This window comes from Poecilia reticulata, linkage group LG13 (assembly GCF_000633615.1).
Source record: "Poecilia reticulata strain Guanapo linkage group LG13, Guppy_female_1.0+MT, whole genome shotgun sequence".
Taxonomy (NCBI): Eukaryota; Metazoa; Chordata; class Actinopteri; order Cyprinodontiformes; family Poeciliidae; genus Poecilia; species Poecilia reticulata.
The window spans coordinates 31,526,987-31,547,200 of NC_024343.1; the positions used below are offsets into that span (position 1 = coordinate 31,526,987).

The 20,214-nt window shown below is 37.5% G+C and overlaps 2 long non-coding RNA genes across 3 annotated transcripts in view; one reads left to right on the forward strand and one right to left on the reverse strand.

Moving 5' to 3' along the window:
* Positions 1–16,188, forward strand: part of LOC103475154 (uncharacterized) — a 32,193-nt gene extending 16,005 nt beyond the window's left edge. For both annotated transcript variants that reach the window (XR_535304.2, XR_535303.2), the window contains 3 exons: positions 4,317–4,391; positions 15,795–15,967; positions 16,100–16,188. This is a non-coding gene — a long non-coding RNA (uncharacterized LOC103475154). The remainder of the gene's footprint in view (positions 1–4,316; positions 4,392–15,794; positions 15,968–16,099) is intronic.
* LOC103475153 (uncharacterized) lies at positions 15,897–18,837 on the reverse strand. Its single transcript, XR_535302.2, has 3 exons — positions 18,700–18,837; positions 16,123–16,265; positions 15,897–15,988 (listed from the first exon to the last, which is right to left on the reverse strand). It is a non-coding gene; the product is annotated as an uncharacterized LOC103475153 (long non-coding RNA).
* Positions 18,838–20,214: the final 1,377 nt, after the last annotated feature.

The following is a 20,214-nucleotide window of genomic DNA, read 5'->3' on the forward strand; positions in this document are numbered from 1 at the left end:
TAGCTGCAGCACTTTAGTTGAAGGGCGGCGCCCTTACAAAAAATTCACATGTGAAAGTCACATGTGAAAACCATGAAACCTGTACATGTGGTTCAGGCAAATTTTCACATGTAAAAGCACATTTATACGTGAGATTTTGGAACATTTCGTGGTAAAAACACATGGACCCTATGTGTTCACATGTGTATCTGGATATAGAATATGTGATATACATGTGAAACACATGTAAAAGCACATGTATAAGTGTGATTTTGGAACATTTCGTGGTAAAAACATGTATTCACGTGTATATCTGCATTTAGAATATGTGGTACACATGTAAAAGCACGTGATTTTGGAACATTTTGTGGTAAAAACCCATGTGATTGCATTGTTTTCACATGGATTTCACATGTGTGATACCCATGTAAAGGGGTACCACTTCCCCTTCACATGTAGTACCCATGTTTCACACGTTTTCTTGTGTATCACATGTATGTGATACATGTGATACATGTATCACATACATGTATCACATGTATGTGATACATGTATGTGTCACATACATGTATCACATACATGTATGTGACACATGTATATCATGTGTATCACATGCGTATCACATGTGATACACATGTGATACACATACATGTGTATCACATGTATGTGATACACATGTTAAATGTGTATCACATATAGGCCTGTCACGATAACAAATTTTGCAGAGCGATTAATTGTCTAAAAAATTATTGCGATAAACGATAATATTGTTTCAAGATCTTTTGACACTGATTTAATGGAAATGACTAATAATACATGCGATTTCCTGATAGATACACTTTATTTTCAAATGAAAGTTTATCAGTTCCAGTGTTATGTTAAGTAAACAAAACAACCAAAAACAAAAATAAAATGGATTCTCAGTCTCCATTAACAAAAAACGTACTTGAATAAAAACTAAACAACATAAAGCCAAAGTGGAACTAAATACTGCATTCAACAAAAAGAGTGCAGATTATGAAGTCTGTACTGGCCTTCAGTAATCACTAGATTTAAATAGAGAAGATGGGAACATCCAACTACCTAATGCAGTCGTTCATACTACTCCATTTTTTTGCCCCTATTTTCTCCATATGACAATCTTAGAACGTTGGTCGCTGGTGATTTCGTAACCGATCATCCTGAAGTGTGTTACGGTAGATCGTCGTGGCCGCTCGGATCTAAATCAGGGATTTCCCCCGACTGGAAGCGTCAATGCAGCCCGTTGAATGTGACAGGTAGCCAATCAGAAAGCGCAGATTCTCCTCCTGCTTTCGGAGGGGAAATTACGGAGGGGAATCCCAAACAGCTGACAAGGCGCAACCCGAAGTCCAGCGGACATCAGAGATGATATGTAGAAACAACATTAATGTTTATTCAATGTTTCGTGCAAAGAATATAGAAATGACACGAGGAGGAACTGGAGCCAAATTGCTACCGCAGTTAATAAACCCGGTAAGTTTTCAGCTGTTCTTCGTTAACGTAACATAAATAGGTTATAATGATTTTCATTCCGTCAGGACTTTACGCTGACTCTATAGCCACATGCATCACATGTAGATTCTAGTAAAGCATTGATTAATGCCTGGTTTTAAAATTAGTTAACTGGACGTGTAGCCATTATTTTGTGCCCATGTGGCTGGACACCACACGGCACGACGAACCCGATCGAACCGTTATACCTGGGATTTCTGTCAGGTTTTGAAAATGGGTCCGCCGACAACTTGTGTAGCCTGCGCTGGACATTACACTAAGAAAGAGCACCGGAGCTGAGCCTTTTATCATTCAGTGTCATCAACAGAAAGAAAAAAGGCAGGAAGAGACGATAAAGCCGATAATTAAAATGAGGTCGATAAGTTTAATTTATCRTGCGATTAATTGATTTATCGTTTATCGCGACAGGCTTAATCACATATTGAATATGTGATACACATGTGAAAACATGTGAATCACATGGGGTTTTACCTCGAAACATTCCAAAATCACACGTGTTCATGTGCTTTGACGTGTTTCACATTGTTCACATGTGAAAATTTGTGTGAACCACGTTTATATTCATGTGGTACGTGATGTTCACATGTGATTTACTCAAATGCTACTAGCTAGTAAATTTTACACATAGGAATACTAAAAATATTTTAATTTCATCTAAAATTTTCAAGTCAAACCACAGAAAAAAATATTATTACTGATCTTTCTAACACTGTATTTAGAAATGTAGCTAGCTACAGATGCTACTAGCTTCTAGAGTGTAAATTTGACAGATGTATATTAAATGTATATTTTAATTAGGTCCAAGCAGCTAAGCGCTGCGAAGGCCTATTGTTATTATATTTGAAATTTTCGAGTCAAACCACAGAAAAAAACTTGCTTCCTCAATCCTATTACTGATGCCACTAGTTATTTTATCTAGAAATTTAGCGAGATATTAATGCTATTTGCTGGTAGTGTGTAAATTTTCCATGTTATTTTAATTTAGTCTAAACTTTCCCTACAAAATTTTAGAAGACTTTTTGAGTCAAACCACAGTAGAAGATTTTATTTCTCAATCTTATTACTGATCTTATTGTAGCTAGTTTAAATTTAGCTAGCTACAAATGCCACCAGCTAGTAGTGGGTAAATGTTCCATGTTAAAGGTATATTTTAATTTAATCTAAAAAATTTCCTCCAATTTTTTAGAAGACTTAGAGAAAAATGTTCTTCCTCAATCCCATAATTGATCTTTTTGGTCAGAAATGTAGATTTTTTGCCGCAGAAAGCGTCTATGTTTATAGAAACCGTTGCTCTAACCGAAGTGAGCTGCTACACTCGGAGTTAACTTTTCCACAGCATTCCTGAATGGGTTCAAATAATAAGATAAAGCATTTTCTGTCCCTCTGTCTTCCATCTCCCTGTTCCGTGTTTCTGCCCATTGTTCAGGTTCAGGTGCTGCGGCGGCGGGTTAATGGATAACCTTGGGCTCGGCGCTGGCGGGGAGCGAGGGGAGGAGGCGGCCGCCATGAAGAAACGGTGACATTTCACTGCCATTATTCATCCGTGCTTTGTTCCCGCGGCGCAGAGAAGTGTTTGCACTGGGATGGAGCGCAGGGCGGAGGGATGAATGGGGCAGGGTGTGGAAGTGAAGGGGTTGATTGGGGGGGATTGAGAGGTGAAGAAGTCATGGGGTTAAAATGTGAGACACTTATGAGGAGAGGATAAGGCAGACAAAGGCCTCTGTGTTTCTGCCCTGCTATCTCTGCCTGTAAATCCTGACTTTTTCCTTCCCTGTTTTTTGTGATGCTTTTTCTCTTGAATTCACACACATGCGCATGCGCCGCTCGGCTGTTTACCTGGTGTGTTTGAACAATATGTTGGATGGGAGGAGGGAGAACAGCTAAGGAGGAGCAAGGATGTTCACCTTGTCTGCTTAGACGGCTGCAAACAAGGAAAAAACCTGTCAGCCGCCAAAACCTTACAAAAACACCAGACGAGTTTCCAACCTGCAGATCAGAAGGATACGGTTTGGTGAACAGGTCTAATATCTATCTAATTAAGAATCATACTGTATATTTAGGCTGTTTTCACACCTGATTGTCCAGTAGATTCATTTTGTTTGGGGACAAAAGTTGCAACATTTGCTACATTTTCAGCTGCTGCACTGAATCAAACCAACTAGCCAATTTGAAAAACTTGTTCCCTTTCTCACCTGTGGGGGCGCTGCACCAAGAACTACTGAAAAAAAGACACAAAAACCTCCGAAGAAGACGCCGAGCACAACTTTGTTCTTCGTGAAATGTAAACAAAAATGGAGTAGCTCCAGATTTTAAAGGACGTAGGATTTCTTTGTTTCTTTGTTTCTGTCTTCCTTTTCTTTTTTCTCTTCTTCATTCTTTCTCTCTTTATCCCTTTTCCTTGTCTGTTTTCATTTTATATCTTTTTTTGTTTCTTTTTCTTTTACTCTTTGTTTTTTCTATATTTTTCTTTTTCTTTTTTTGATATATTGGTTAAAAAAAACAACTACTTTTCTGATCCAAATACATTTTCTTTACCTTTAAAAAAGCTGTGAAACAATCAAAGCGATTATTTTCATAACATTTAAAAAAAATTTATCTGTAATCCTAAGATTCAGTCATATTCAAAATATATTGTAAAAATTCATCCAATCTTAAATAAAGGGGAATAAATCTTCACCTTGATGTCAACTCTACACTTCAGATAAAAATGCAAACGCCCAAGAACAGGTTTAACGCATTTAATCTAAATATTTAATGTGTAGAAATCAGAAGAAAAAGCTGACAAATTTTGTCTTTTTGGAAAGGTTGCCAGGAGAAACCACGATGCTGCAGCCATATTGAGAGGGAAGCTGGAGAACCTGTCTGCAAGTGTCTGAAAGGTAAAACTTAAACCAAACTGGACTCCATGAAGGTGCATTTATCTCAAATGTAGCTGCAAACCTACAACAGAATGGCCAAAAAACAGAGCGATAATAAGATGTTGCAATGAGCCAAAGTCCAGAACTCAACCCGAAATACCATGCTGGGATCCGGACGTAATTTGAGTTTGTATCACAGCAGAGGTGTGTTGCATTTCTTAGTCATTGCATTAATTATGATTAAGGGATGGTTCTGACTGTGATACTCCCACAGTACTGGATTTGGGTCAGAGCTTTAGTTGCACTGTGTGGTGAATCGCTGCTTATCTTCACAGCCTGGGTAAAATGTCAGACTTTTGTGATAAAAAATGAAAACTTGATACACCATTTAAAAAGTGTTTTTGACATTAAATATGACATATAAATAAAATAGTTAATATCTAAGAAGTGCAGATATTAACTATCTGCAGAGTTTGTAAAATATGAAAAGCTACGATAATCTGGTTGCCCAAAAGTTAGCGTCACTAACGTTACATATGCTAACACTACAGAACATTAGTTCTGCTAATGCTAACTGCTAAATCTACTGTATTTAGCAGAAGCTAATGCTAATGCGCTAACTTTAACGCAAATTATATCTGACCTTGTAAGACTACAATTCTTAAGAACCAATTTAATCTTAATATTAAAATCTTGATATTCTATAATACCTTTAGATTGTGAATATCTTTATATCTTGTTCTCTACTGTTTTATTTTGTTTCTGTATGATTCTTGTTTGAAATCATAATAGTGAAAAAGGAGAGAGAAAGAGAACGAAGGTGAGGAGAGGAAACAGAACTGCTGCATAAACAGACTTCAAAATAAGAGCATGAATATTAATGTCTACTTGAAGAATTCTTATAGGAGCAGTATTATGTAAAATCACCTCTTTTTTACATCATGTTATGTTATTCCTGCAACTAAAACATACCTGGAGTGTTTCTTTGATTATTTCATGCATGTTTGAGAAATAATTTAATCTCCATGGCAACCATTCAGCAGTGAAACGCCTGGGTGGACCAAGCTCCGCCTTCAAGGACGAAGCTCCTCCCCCCAGTTAGCTCCTTCAGACTAGCCAGCAGCAATTAGCAAACACCTGGTGGAGCTGCTGAGCTCATTACAGGAGCTACTTCTCAGTGAAACGCTGGTAAAAACGTCGTTAAGGGGTTAATAGAGGAGCCATGTTGGGATGACTTCCTGAAGGCGGAGCTTCAGAACGAACAGGAGATTTTAAAGAGACAGAGGCCCGATTTCAAATTGTTCAATTACTAAGTTATATTTGCTATATACATAATTTTTATAACAACTGAAGGTAACATATTTACTTGATTGTGCTATAGTGGCACTATGATCCTGTAAAACACGCAACACCGTCCCTTTAAGAGACAATAACCAAAACTTCAAGTCATGTTTAAATGAAAGCTTACAAATTAGCGCTTTAGGATTTATCAAGCTAAGTGTGCTAAATGTTTTCAAAAGTTATCAAAAACCACTAACAAAGTGGTTTTTCTCACCACTGATGACATTCAAAAAATATTCACTTAAATGATGCTGAACAACAAACTCCACCTGACTACATCTCCATATGAGTCAGTGGATGTGTTGATGTGCTACCTGCACACAATGGGGGTATCTTCTCAGTGTGTAGCACACACACACACACACACAAACACACACACACACACACACACACACACACACACACACACACACATGCAGAGTGTGTGAGCAGAACAATGCCTGTCTTTGAGCGCGCCGGGCTAACAGGAGGAGATGGGCTGCAGCTATTGTTCGCTGTGTTTGCTCACAGACTCACCTGGCACTGAGCTAACATCAGCGGCTCTATATGTCACAGCCGAGGGTCTCGGCCCACACACACACACACACACACACACACACACACACACACAGAACTGGACTCTAAAGTTTACAAACTATTTGTTTTGGATGCCTTGTTCTATATTTTTCCTCAGCTGGGAGATTGTGCGTAAGCAGGGCGGGTTTATGGTGGAGGGTAAGTTAGAGGGGGTGGGGCTCAGGCTTTACTACTGAGCAAACAGACTGAGACAGTTGATGGGTTTTGGTGGGATCAGTTAGAAACCTCACAGCGAACCTCCCATGTTTGATCGACAGCGTTAAAAGAAGAAGAAGAAGAAGAAGAGTCTGAGTTTATTTCATGCTTTGTGTTGCTGAAAAGGCCTCAAGTGCGATGGATAAGGTTAAACACAGGTGTCCGTGGCTAATGCCTTTTTATAATCATCCACTTCTCATCAGGGTGTTTACAGTTTACAACAAGCCCCAGTTTACACTGAAAAATTTAAATAAAAGTAGGGCTGTAATTCAAATCAAATGAAAAGTTATCGTAATAAACAATAACATTGTTGTTCTGAGACCATTTTCAACTAAAAGCAATGGAATAATGCGAGAACACGTTCACAAAATCAATAAACTTTAAATTCTGATGAGCATTTAACACTGGAACTGGAAGACATTTTAAATATCCAAAATAAATAAACAAAATTAACTATGAAGTCCATCCATCCATCCATTTTCTTGCACCCTTGTCCCTCAGTGGGGTCAGGAGGGGTGCTGGTGCCCATCTCCAGCTAACGTTCCGGGCGAGAGGCGGGGTCACCTGGACAGGTCGCCAGTCTGTCGCAGGGCAACACAGAGACACACAACCATGCACACACACACTCACACCTAAGGACAATATGGACAGACCAATTAACCTGACAGTCATGTTTTTGGACTGTGGGAGGAAACCAGAGTACCCGGAGAAAACCCACCATGCACAGGGAGAACATGGAGACTCCATGCAGAAAGACCGGGGCCGGGAATCGAACCCAGAACCTTCTTGCTGCATGGCAACAGCTCTACCAACTGCGCCACTGTGCAGCCCTAACTATGAAGTCTCCAGATGAAAACTTTTATCATCCAGTTTTTGGTAGAAAGACAGAAAAACAATAAATCATGCAAAAGGAAATTATTGAGTTTGCTTCAATTTATCTGGTGATTAATTGATTTATTGGTTTATTGCAACAGACCAAACATAACATGAGAAAATATGTTGTTGTTATGAGGGAATTTTTCTTCCCATGGTTCGGTTCTAGTGCTTTTTAAAATAAATATCAAGGAATTACTGACTTAAAACAAGCTCATATTTATCACCTGAAAAGTTACTTGTAAGTTAATTTCATCTTATTTCAAGTGTACTAAGAAATTTGCACTAGAAACTAAGCCAGAAACAATTTTTTGCAGTGTAAGCTATGCTAAGCTAAACAGGCTAATCATGTAACAAACAAATCTACTGCGTAGCTTTAATGCTAAACAGATTAATGTGTTTTCTTTGGGTAAATAAATAGTTTTAATTTGTTTATTCAGTGAATTCAGATGAACTTCAGTTCCAGTGCTTGGCCCCCTTAACCCAGCCCTGGAGCCGCCCCTGTTGGGATCCGGCTGATTGGTCAGAAACGCCCTCTGGCTTCAGTCAGCTTCTGAAATTTATCGTATTTCTTCATCATCGCTCTCAGACAGAAGCACAGCGAGAAGTCTGAAGCAGAGTTGCGTGCAGCAGGAAGCCATGTTTGCTTGAGAACGTGAAGGTAGCAGAATCAGATGGCGTGTGCAGCCATACCTGCGTGACCTCATTAAGATCAAACAGGAGTTCATTGGGCAGCGGCAGCCAGTAATGGAGGGGAGGCCTTTCATCCTGGGCGGCGTGTTGCGCGTCGCTGCACAGCTAACTGCGCCGCATGCGGGCATCCATGCGGGCGCACGCCGCCTCCGCTGCAGGCGACCTCATCGAGTCTGACTCAGCGGCCGCCATTACCAGAAAGTTCAGTTTAATCTCAGCAAGGACTCAGCGCAGCGCGGACCTGTAGCTAGATACTCAGTTAACACTGTTCTGGACTAAATTGGGACGTAAAAAGCAAATGGCTGTAAATTTTACTAAATTATGCTCCCAACTACAACAGGTTTATAGCAATAACATTTTGAGAATAAAGTCAAGATAATATAAGAAAAGTCATAATATTTCAGCTTTATTCTCATTTATTATAACTTTTCCTCATGTTATTTCAAATTTATCCACATACAACTTCTCGTAATTAATCTCAAAATAATCTGATTTATTCTCTTATTATTTCAACTTTATTCTCACATTATTTTGACTTTGATCTCCAAATGTTATGATTTTATGTAGGACTTTTTGTAAACTGTAAATTTATTCTTGTACAGGTTTATTCTCCTAATTTTATTACTTTAATCTCAAAATATTCCGACTCATTTTGCTATAATTTCGACTTTATTCTCATCTTATTACGACTTTTTCTCGCGTTATTTCAAATTTATTTGCGTACGACTTCTCATAGTATCATGACTTTGTTGATGTACGAGTTTATTATTAATATTCTTAATATTCTTTAATATTCTTTCTTATTCTTATACTTTTATTTTTGTAATTTTCCTTAATTTGGCCCTGATATGCTGTCATATTGTAGCGATAACGACAAAATTGACAATAAGAACTATTTATAATTTTTTTGGGGCAGCTGTGTGGCTGTGACTGTGTGTCACAGTAATTATCGTCCCATGAACACAAATACTGCTCTGAAAAACAATGTCAACTTTAATCTCATTTTACGACTTTATTCCTGTAACATTATCACTTTATTCTCATTTTATTACAACTTTATTTACTTACGACTTCTTTTAATGTAACGTCGTTCTTGCATTATTTCGACTTTATGACTTTATTTTCATAATAACGACTTAAATCTCAAAATATTATGACTCTATTCTCGTATTGTTTCTTTATTCTTGTGTTATTTTGACCTCATTCTCATAAAATACATTTATCAATACATAAATTTACTCTTGTAATTTTGACCTTGTTTTCTTAACCTCAAAATATTGTGGCTTTGATCTCATTTTCATAATATTATGAATTTATTCTCCTAACATCACCATATTAAACAGCAGCAGGAGATAAATACGACATTTTAGTCTCATCCAGTGCAGTTAAATAAAAACAATAGACACTAAAACTACTAAATTAGTGTCATTGAGTTGAGATTGTTTTTATTTTTTTAGAAACAGCCGTTTTTGTGGCATCAGGTCGGCGGCGGCGGCGCTGCGCCTGAAGCGGAGCGCTGTGGGTCGGGCAGTGACCTCGGGGGCGTCTGGCCTGGATAAAAGGAAGTCCTGGTTAATCAGTAACCGTGGCGATGTGGCCTGGCGCTGCAGGTGGTGTGGGTGGGGGTTGGCAGGAGCGCACGCTGATAAGGGAAGGTGAGCTCTAGTGGGTGGGAGCAGGCAGAAAACGGAGCCTGGAGCTTTGTTTGATGCACCTTGAAGCATGTGGAGTATTTCATCTGAAGCAGAGGAATCGGTGAGAGTGGGAATGAATAACCAAACCAGCGTCACAGCTGCAGGTTCCCACCGACCTCACTGGAGAAATAAAACACCTGCTGTCGCTTCCAGGTTCACACACCGGTCTGACGTTTCGGGATAAAACCAAGGAAAAAGTGAAGTTCTGCATTTAGGCCAGGAACAAGAAGACAGCATGCTAGTGGTGTAGCGTCGCAGCTAGCACTCCTAGATGGGCCCCATGTGGGATTAATGAAGGCAAAACAATATGGGTTTGCCCACCATGCACTGCAAAAACACAAAACCCTACCAAGTTCTGTTGGTCTAGTTTCAAGTTCAAATATCTTAAAATAAGACAAAACTAACTTTCAGGTCTTTTTCCACGAAATTAAATAATTGATTTCGATGAAATAATAGATTCATTTAATAATTGATTAATTACCATTAATTGGTTGAATCATTTCAGACAGAATTTTATATTCTGTTTCTTGGGCGCCCTCTATGTTCTGCCGCCCTGGGCATCTGCCCATATGACCCATATCAAAATCCGCCACCGTGTGAAACTGAAACTTTTCTAGAGCTGCGGTGTGTAAATTCAAGCAAAGCTTGCTTATGCTTTGGGCCGGCTCTGGCTGCGGGGTTTCACAACGAGGAACGTGGCCGTTGCTTTTGCGAAGTGTTTCCGTTTTTACGAGCGGCAGCAGAAGTTAGCGTGGCTGTATCGGCGAGCGCAGCTCCAGCCGTAGCGCCACAAGCTGCCAGGTCGGGTTTTATTGATCTGAAAACGGGAAATGCACAACAGACGGCAGCTGAAGCTCGGACCGTCCCGGACCCGCTGCCCGGCGGGTCCGGCCAGCCGAGCGACGGTTCCTCTCCGGTCCTGGTGTTTCAACCAGAGACCTGAATGAACAGACCGAGCTGGAATGTGAAGTTGATTCGCATTGATTCCCTTTCAGGCAGAAAGAAGTTTAGCGAGCGCTGATAAGACCCCCTGATACGGACCTGAAAGAGGTTGCCATGACAACAGAGGTCACCTTTAACCTCAGCGCTTTAGTCTCACTTCCTCATTCTAGGCTGCGAGATGGGAACACGGAGGGCAGTGGGGCTAGAAACAGGAATTTAGAGATTAATAGCTCACTTTATCAGAGCTTAACGTCGGAATTTAGCTAAAATTTCCTCCAGATAATTTACATTTTCACCTTAATTTACTTTGTCTGCTTAAGTGGCCATTTCTAGTTGTTTGCATCTAAATTAAGGCGTTTAATTAACATCTTATTTTGACCTGACGTAGCTGAAGCACTGTAAAAACAAACACTAAATTCTACCAAGTAAAATGCTGGTCTAGTTTCCAGTGCAAACATATTAGCTCACTTTAATTCAGACAAAACTAACTTATAAGTAACTTTTCAGCAAGATGTACAAGCTGGTTTACAGTCAATGAATCCTTAATATTCATAAATAAAAGTGTTTAGAACAAGACATTTTTCTCATTTTAAAAGTGAAGTTATGAACTAAAACTTTTCCATCAATATTGAGGAATTATTTACTTAAAACTAGCTGAAAAGTTACTTGCAAGTCAGTTTTGTCTTATTAGTTGTATTTCCACTAAAACTAAACCAAAAATCCAAAATACTCTGAAAGAATTTGTATTTTTTGCAGTGTACCAAAGTAATTTGTAGCATAAAAGGCTGAAAGTTTTGAAGTAAGTATTGATTTTAGTAACAGATTAGTCGAGATAAAATCTCACAATTTAAAAAAAACACTATATAGAAAGTTGTTTTTTACTCTCCCAATTTTAAGAACAGAATCTACAAATAAAATGTTTGTGTACGAAGAGACATTTTTATTCTTGTCTTAACACTGAAAACACATTTTTAATTTTCAGTCTAGTTTCTGGTGGAAATATCTTTGAACACCAAACTAACTTATAAGTAACAAGATAAAGAAGCTTAGTTTTGCACAGTAAAAAATTTCACTGTGCCGTTACCTAGCAACCACAGCCCAGGCCGTTACCTAGCAACCAGAGCCCAGCCCGGGCCGTTACCTAGCAACCACAGCCCAGCCCAGGCCGTTACCTAGCAACCCAGTTCTAGTTCCACTGGCAGATAATTTAACTTGTTTAAAATGTCTTGTTATAAGTGAAACTAGAACTTTTTCATCAATATTAATGAACTGCTGATTTAAAACAAGCTGCTGTGTCTTGCCGAAAAGTTAATTTTAAGTTGGTTTCCTCTTAATTCAAGAAAATAAACAAAAAATACTTTAGTGTTTTTTCAGTTTGCTGTCATCTGAAACCTCTCGGCGTCCTAAATGCAGAGCATTCCCCCTCTTCAGGAGGCCCGTTTGTTTTCCCAGAGTCTTAGCGGGAACAAAAGGCGGCTCTGAGTGCAACAATGCGTCGTCAGATCCCTGGCGTTCACGGTCGGGGTGTAAAGTTTGGGGATGAACGCTTCGGGGAGTCGGACTGATGAGGATCGGGAGCTGCTCCTCCCCGGCGCCGTCCCCTCCTCTTCCCGCACGCAGACCCGGTTCGACCGGACTGGGTAATCAGTTACCTGCTCCGTCTGACCTGCGCTGCCCACGGAGCGTGCTCACAAACACCAACGGGAGCCAAATCAAGGCCACAGCCACAGGGCTTTTCTACGCCGAGATTATAATCCTCACTGCAAAAACACAAATTATTACCAACTATTTTTGTCTAGTTTCTGCTGCATATATCTTGGTACTTTTGAAATAGCACAAAACTAACTTACAAGTAGCTTTTCAGCGCGATTCAGGAGCTTGTTTTAAAATAATTAATATTTGTGAAAAAGTGGTAGTTGCACTTTTAGATTGCTTCACTTATAACACGGGAAAATGTTTTTGTTATTAGTAAAATAATCTAAAAGTGGAACTAAAATGTTTTCATCAATATTAGGGAATTATTGACTGTTGCCCAAAACATTTTGCATGTAGATTTTGCTCCTAAAAATGGAAAATGCTGCTAAAAAGTGTTTGATTTTGAGATTTTAGCTTTTCTTTCAGACTATTATATGTTATTAAAATGAATACTTATTTCAAACTTTGGGTCTTTCATGCTACAAATTATGTCAACACACTTCAAAAACACAAACTCTTACCAAGTGTGTTTGGTCCAGTTTCTACTGAAAACACTTTAGTTCACTTGATTTAAGACAAAACTAACTTATAGGTAACCTGTCAGCAAGATACAGGTGGTAGTTTTCAGTCAATAATTCCCTAATATTGATGAAAAAGTTCTAGTTACGTTGGCAAATTATTTCAATTATAACATGGGAAAAATGTCATAAGTGAAATAATCTAAAAGTGGATTCCTATATCTTGCTAAAAAAGTTACTTGTAAGTTAGTTTTGTCTTATTTGAAGTGAACTAAAGTGTTTTCAGTAGAAACTGGACCAAACATACTTGGTAAAATGTGAAGTTTTTGGAGTTCTATTGATATTAGCTTTCATTTCTGTGTTTTTAGGTGAAAATACTGGTTAGTTTTTGTTAATTTTGCATTGGAATGTGTTTTATACACACTCTAGATATTAATCAACATTTTTCCTTCTGCTGTAAAAGCCTTAAAACAAATACAACCGGCTGCTAACACTGCATGCAAATTTCTGTGGTTTCACTGTTTTGTGCCTTTTCTTTCTACTGTGTCTGTGATCAGGTAACATCCCACATCTAAAGGACCACATGTGTTTTCCTTATTCAAATGTTTTCTTTTAAAAGTGTTTCTGGTTTTACTCAGTAAGGTTTCTCAGCTGATATAACATTCATTTTATTTACATTAAGAGATATAAGGCTGCAACTGCTAGCTATTTATGTATTCATAACCAATTATTCTGACGATTAATTGATTAATCGGATAAACATATTGCCAGATTTTTCATTAAACTTATTTTATAGAACACTATGAATACATTAACCTTACTTTTTATTTACCTTGTAAGGTTGTAACTAACATTTATCTTAGTAATCCATTATTGAAACATCGAATCAATTAATTGGATGAAATTAATCTATTTTATCGATTAAATCTGGAAAATCGGCACATTTTCCAGATTTTTCATTTCTATCTTAAATGCAGATCATATGTTTTGACAACAAACGTTTTGCTGTTGTCTTACCATTCAGAAACTATTTCCTGCATTCTGGTTAGTTGTGCAGGAGCCTCCACTTGTGCTTTTCAAAGCTGCATGGTTGTATAATTGCGTATCTGTTTGCAGAGTGTAAACATTGAGTTAGGGGGCGTGGCCAGCAGCAGGTTATTTAGATTTAAAGAGACAAGACGCCCTAAAACAGCTCAAACAAGGCAGGAATAAGAAGAATGATTTTGTGCAAAAAGTGTAACGAACGTGTTTTGTATCGCCACTAACTTGTTGAAGGAAGCATAATGGGTCACCTTTAATTGTTTTCTAATTCTACCTTGGTGGATTCAGGCTTAAATTATTTATGAAGGACTTTAAAACGTGCCACCTTACAGTCCACCCAGCCTGTGGCATCGGCTCAGCAGCTCTGGGTGAACAGCTTGTTCTTCTGCCCTGTTCAAACCCCACATCCACGTCCACACTCTGACCAGGATCGCCCACACCCGGTCATGCAGTCCAGCCCAGGCAGACGTGGGCTGAAGGGGAACAGAACGAACTGGCCGTCTGTCAAAATCAATTTGTTGTCATCATTTCTGGGCTCTAATTTATCAGCTGTGTTGCAGAGTCCAACCCCTGTGCATTACAGCTCCAGCTTGCTCGCCGCTTTGACTTTTTACCTGCTTTTTCCAGGTGAGTCAAAGGAGAAACAGCAACTTTTGCACCTTAAGCCGGATAATATCGTCACACCTTCATCTGGAATGTTTTTACCTGGTATTTCTGTACTTTATAAACTCTATTGCTACATAAGTTACATAAGTTACATACATAAGTTACAAGTCAGTAAAAAACATGTTTCTCCATCATCCTACTACTTCCTGTTGTCATCTTCTTTGACGTTTCTGTCAGTAGTATGATGCAAAAAAAAGTGTGCCGTTGCCAAAACGTTTTATCAAAAAACTAGGTTTTTTTTTTTTAAATTGGTGTGTTTCCATTAAGCAAATTTATTTACATTTATTTAAATTTTTAATTTATTTAAAATTGTTTATGTCAAATTGCTCAAATATATGGACAAAATGTAAATAAAAATGGAGTAGTGTCAGATTTTAGCAGTTTTAGGATTTCTCTTTTGCCTTTTGCTAAAGACCACAAGCCATTTCTAGCGCTAGCGCTAGGCTAGCCCAGAATGCCCAGTGTTATAGTCCACTTCCTGTTTTTGGAGCAGTCTACGGTCCACTTGGTGTTCACATTTGCATTCAAACCGCACCAGAGTTCACTTCAACCAAACCCAGACTGAGGTTTGTAGACGGACCAGATTAGCTTCAACTGCACATTCACACCTCCCAGACAAACTGGACAAACGGACTGGAGTTGGATTAAACGGGCAGTATTTTGTGTTTTCCAGGCACGTGGTGTCATTTTTATAGCACAGTCAAGTAATTATGTTACTAACAATATCAAATATGACTTAAAAGAAATTTGACATAGAAATTGGGCCTCTGTCTCTTTAAGAAATTCCAGCTATTTCTTAAACTCCGGCTTCAGGAAGTTGTCCCAACATGGCTCCTCTATTAACCCTTTAACGACGTTTTTACCAGTGTTTCACTGAGCAGTAGCTCCTATAATGAGCTCAGCTGATGCACCAGGTGTTTGCTAATTGCTGCTGGCTAGTCTGAAGGAGCTGAATTTAGTAGGCGGAGCTAGGTCCAACCAGACATTTATCACAGCTGAATGGTTGCCATGGTCCGGGGGTCCGGGGATTTTTTTCATGCATGAAAAAAATCAAAGCAACACTCCCGGTTTGTTTTTGTTGCGTTATAACTTGATGTAAAGCTAAAAAAAGAGAGTAAATTTTACATGAATCCTGCCACTTTAAATCCGCTCACAAATATAAACGAACGGGTGAATCTTGTGTGTTGTAGCCGCACGTCGCCGTGGCAACAAGTGTTTATGACACCCGAGCCGCCGTCTGCTGCTGCATGTGGAATATCATCCAGGAATGCCGTGCGGAGGCACACCTGACAGCCAGTTGGGCGGCGGCTCCGGTTTATAGCGGCCCGCTCCGCTTCCGTCTCTGCATCCTTTAACTGCACAGGTGAGCAGCTTTCCGGAGATCCTGGAGGCAAAGACAGAGAGCGAGAGAGAGAGAGAGAGAGAGAGGGAACAACGGATCAGTGGTGGAAGACTAATGCTTCTTTGTTCCTCCGTTGTCTCCGCCCCTAAACAGGAACACATGAGTCACAGCGTTACCTGATGTGGGTGTGAACGCCTGTTGCTTTAAGAGGCAACAAGCTGTTGTTTTAGTTAGCAGCCGAGGAGCTAAACCTGTTAACTGGTCCGGGGCGACGCTGCGTTTCTCCATTTACACTCTGAAGATCAAATGTTGTTCTAATCTGCAACCGAAAAATAAAAGATGGTTTTTTTTAATCTGTGATCATAGATATGACGCTTTCGCTTTTTCTGATTATTAGTCTGTAAAGGAGCTTTAATAAAACCTAACGTGTCAAGATGATGATGTAATATTGGTTATTAGCCATAATTGCAACGTTAATATCAGTATCAGCCTACAGTTGAATCAGGAAACAGTTTATTGGGATTTTCTTTTTTTTTTTTTTACAAAAAAAAAAACGTTTTTTTTTGTAAAAAAAAACGTTTTTTTACAAAAACGTTTTTTTGTAAAAAAACGTTTTACAAAAACGTTTTTTTACAAAAATGTTTTTTTACATTTTTTTTACATTTTTACTTAAAAATGTAAAAAAAAAAAAATGTTGTTATTTTAGTTCTTTTCTTTTGAGAAATAAGAAAAAAATCTACATATTTATTGTGCAAACCAACATAATGTCTTGAAAAATTACAATTTACAGGAAATGTGTTGTAATTTTTAACAAACCGTCTTTTTATTTTGAATTGTTGACAATTAAGGTAGAGAAAAACATCAATATTCTGCAAAACGATGACAGAAATATTTTCTACTCTGACAGTTTGGACATTTAAACATTTAAAAACTGTAAAATTTGTCTTATTTTTAGATATTTATCAACATTTTGTGGATGGTTGTGGAACACTTTGTGAAATTAAAGCATTTCCATCAGTTGCACCAACAAAAATAAATATTTTTTTTTTCTGATTTCTTTTCTGCCATATTTGACAAAAATTGTAAAAAAAAGAAAAAACATTTAAATAGAAATCTGTTTTGTCCTATTTATTATATCTCATTAGAATCAGAATAAACATATTTGATCAAATGAAACACATTAAAGACACATAAAGGTTTAACAGATAAACAGTAAAATAAAACGTTTATTTAATAAATATTTGTAGAAAATTCTCCAGAGAGCCGACTCTTCCTGATAGAGATCAACTGAGGCGTCCCTCAGGGATTCATGTTGGGCCCATTTTCATTTACATGTTTCTAAATATTATATTTGATTGTTATGGAACAACTAAATATATTTGAGCACTGTAAAATCTATTCTGAGCCTCAGAAAAGCGACGAACAGCTGATGATGTTTATCAATCAGATGCTCGGTTTTTTTTTTATCCCGTTTTTATTCCTGTTGAAATATTATTCAGACCCAAACCAGGAATTTAGGTTTTATTTCTCTCCATCAAATTCAATGTGAACTAAAAAAAACTTTGGTTTTCCATTAAAAACTTAAACAAATTTAAAATTTTGTTTAAACATTTTGTAGAGTGAAACTTTAGGAAACCTACTTTTAATCAGTTTTGAATTATTTTTGTTCATTTTTAAGTAAAATTATTCACATCTTCCTTACAAATTGTCTTGTTTGGTCATTTTTGTTGATTTAATTTGATATAAACAAATGAATAAATAACTGAATAATGCTGTGTTATGCTGCCACACCACATAAAAACATGAAAAACACTCCATCACTTAAACAATAAAGCACTTCAGTTGTACTTTTGATTGAGTGTAAAAACATGAATTCTGTCAGTTTTTCATCATTTAAGAGGAAAAATTTTCTATTTTCTGTTCACAGCAGCTCAGATCTTCTACTTATAGACATTTTTGGGTTCATTTTAACAGGAAAAGGAAAAGAAAGTCTTAATTTCCACATTTTTTGTCTCGCCTCGCATTCATTCAGATCAGAAATGTTTACTTTAAAGCGTCTATTTCAGGTTTAAAGTGAGATAAATACTTAGAAGGAAGAGAAAAAAATTTATCTCCTTGGGGCAACAAAGCAGTTACCTAAAATAGTTCATGTTTCCATTTGCACCATCACCAGCCATTACAGCCTGCTGTAGTGATGTCACCGGGTTTTATGGCCATCTCAGCCATAAATAGTCCTCACACAATAGAAATAAAACAAGAACAACCGACGCTTACTTATTAAAAACGCACCTCTGACGCTGCTACAATGTCAGTTTATTGTCTGATTTCACCTCTGGTTGTGTTTAAGGAAGTTTTGTTTTCTCTTGGACTTTTACAAACGCACTGTAAAAAACAGAAATGGATTAAAAAAACAGGAAGTTGGGTTAGTAATAAAAGTTGAGTTCTGGATCGATCCTTCGGCCGAGTCACAGGGACTCAAACACGCCTACTCTGGGAAAAATACAACCTGAAAGCATTACTGTTGGGAAAACAGAAGGAATAAACGCCACGCACCTGCAAAAAGATGGAAACAAACACGTCAAATTTATCCCAAAAAAATGAGACACAATGGGAATATTAATGGTGAAAAATAAAGTGTGCTGCAGAAGAGACGCCTGCCAGAGTTTTACTGCCTCACTATAAGTCTGTCTGTGTTGCTGTAAAATAATAAAACTGTCTAGGTTTTTTCTGGCCTGGTTTCTGTGGTTACACACCTTCAGCTTGATATTTCATTGGTTTTTAACCTGAAGGGAGCAGGTGTGTTTGCATGTGTGGACCTGGAATTTCTCTTCTTCGTTCTTTCTTATCAGTCTGCTGGTTTCACCGCCAACAAAAGCAAACTGGCCATTCATCCCCTTTAAATAAAGGCACATTCCTCTGTTTTACATGGATGTTTCTACTGCCTGCGCTCCGAGCTGCTGCTGCTGGAAATGATCTGGTACCAAACCGAAACATCTCCGGCTTTAGCGGCGTATCCCTGCGCTCTGCTGCCCCCTGCTGGTCGCCAGAGGAACTGGCGTGTTTCTACAGTTTAACCTGAAAATAAAGGTGGATTTTTTTCCCCCTCATTTAAGCTAAATAATGCTTCATAAGAGTCGCAAATGCTAAGTAACGCTTGGAAAAAATATATATTTTTGTTATTTTAATGAACCATCATTTTGTTTTGTATTGTTGCATTTAAAATGAGGAAGAGCATCGATGTTACGCAAAATGATCGTGGAGATATTTTCTTTTTTTGGCACTTAAACATTTAAAAATGTAAAAATTTATGTGGATTGTCAGATATTTTTTTTGTATAAAGGAGAAAAATTCTACACACACACACACACACACACACACACACATATATATATATATATATATAGTGCAAGGCTGCATAACAATTTCAAGATTATTTACAATCACTTATAAGGAACCGCCATTTTAATTTGTAATTGTGAGAACTTTAAAATAAAGAAAAACATCAATCTTTTGCAAATATTTGCTATTTTGAGAATTTGGTCACTGAAACATTTAAAAATGAAAAAATTGTTTTATTTTTAGATGTTTTCTTTCCAGAATGAATTCAACATATTGGCAGTTAAAAAGCTACATATGCTTTGAAAAAAGACGATTTATAATCTACTACAGGGAATTTGTTGTCATTTATATATAAAAAAAAAGTGTCATTTTATTTTGTACTGTTTGCCTTTAAAATAAAGAAAAACCTCCATGTTTTGCCAGAAGATGAAAATATTTGGTCCATTTAAACCTTAAAAGCTAAAATGTGCGAAATATTTTGATATTTTGGCATTTTTAGAGAAACACAATTTATTTTGCATTGTTTGCCATTAAAGTAAAGAAAAAGATCAATCTTTTGCCAAAAAAGATGGAACCTAATGACTAAAACATATGCTCCAAAAATGTTGCTTTCCCTTTTAGTGTCATTCTGTTGTGGAAATCGATTGCAATTATTCCATAGAAAATTGGTAAAATTGGCATTTGTTATCATATGCACATTTAAAACATGCCAAAATGTGGTTCTCTTGTGTGGTTCTATTATTTTTAGCCGGTTATTAGTCATTGTGGAATATCCAAAGTCAAACATGTTAATTTCTTGATTATCACAAAGTAAATATGTTTTCCACTGCTGGAAAATGTTTTTAAAAATCCCCTCCCCTATGAAAAAAAGAAATTAAGGACTATTATGTTCAGAATATACACATATTTTACTTAATTTGGTTTCATTT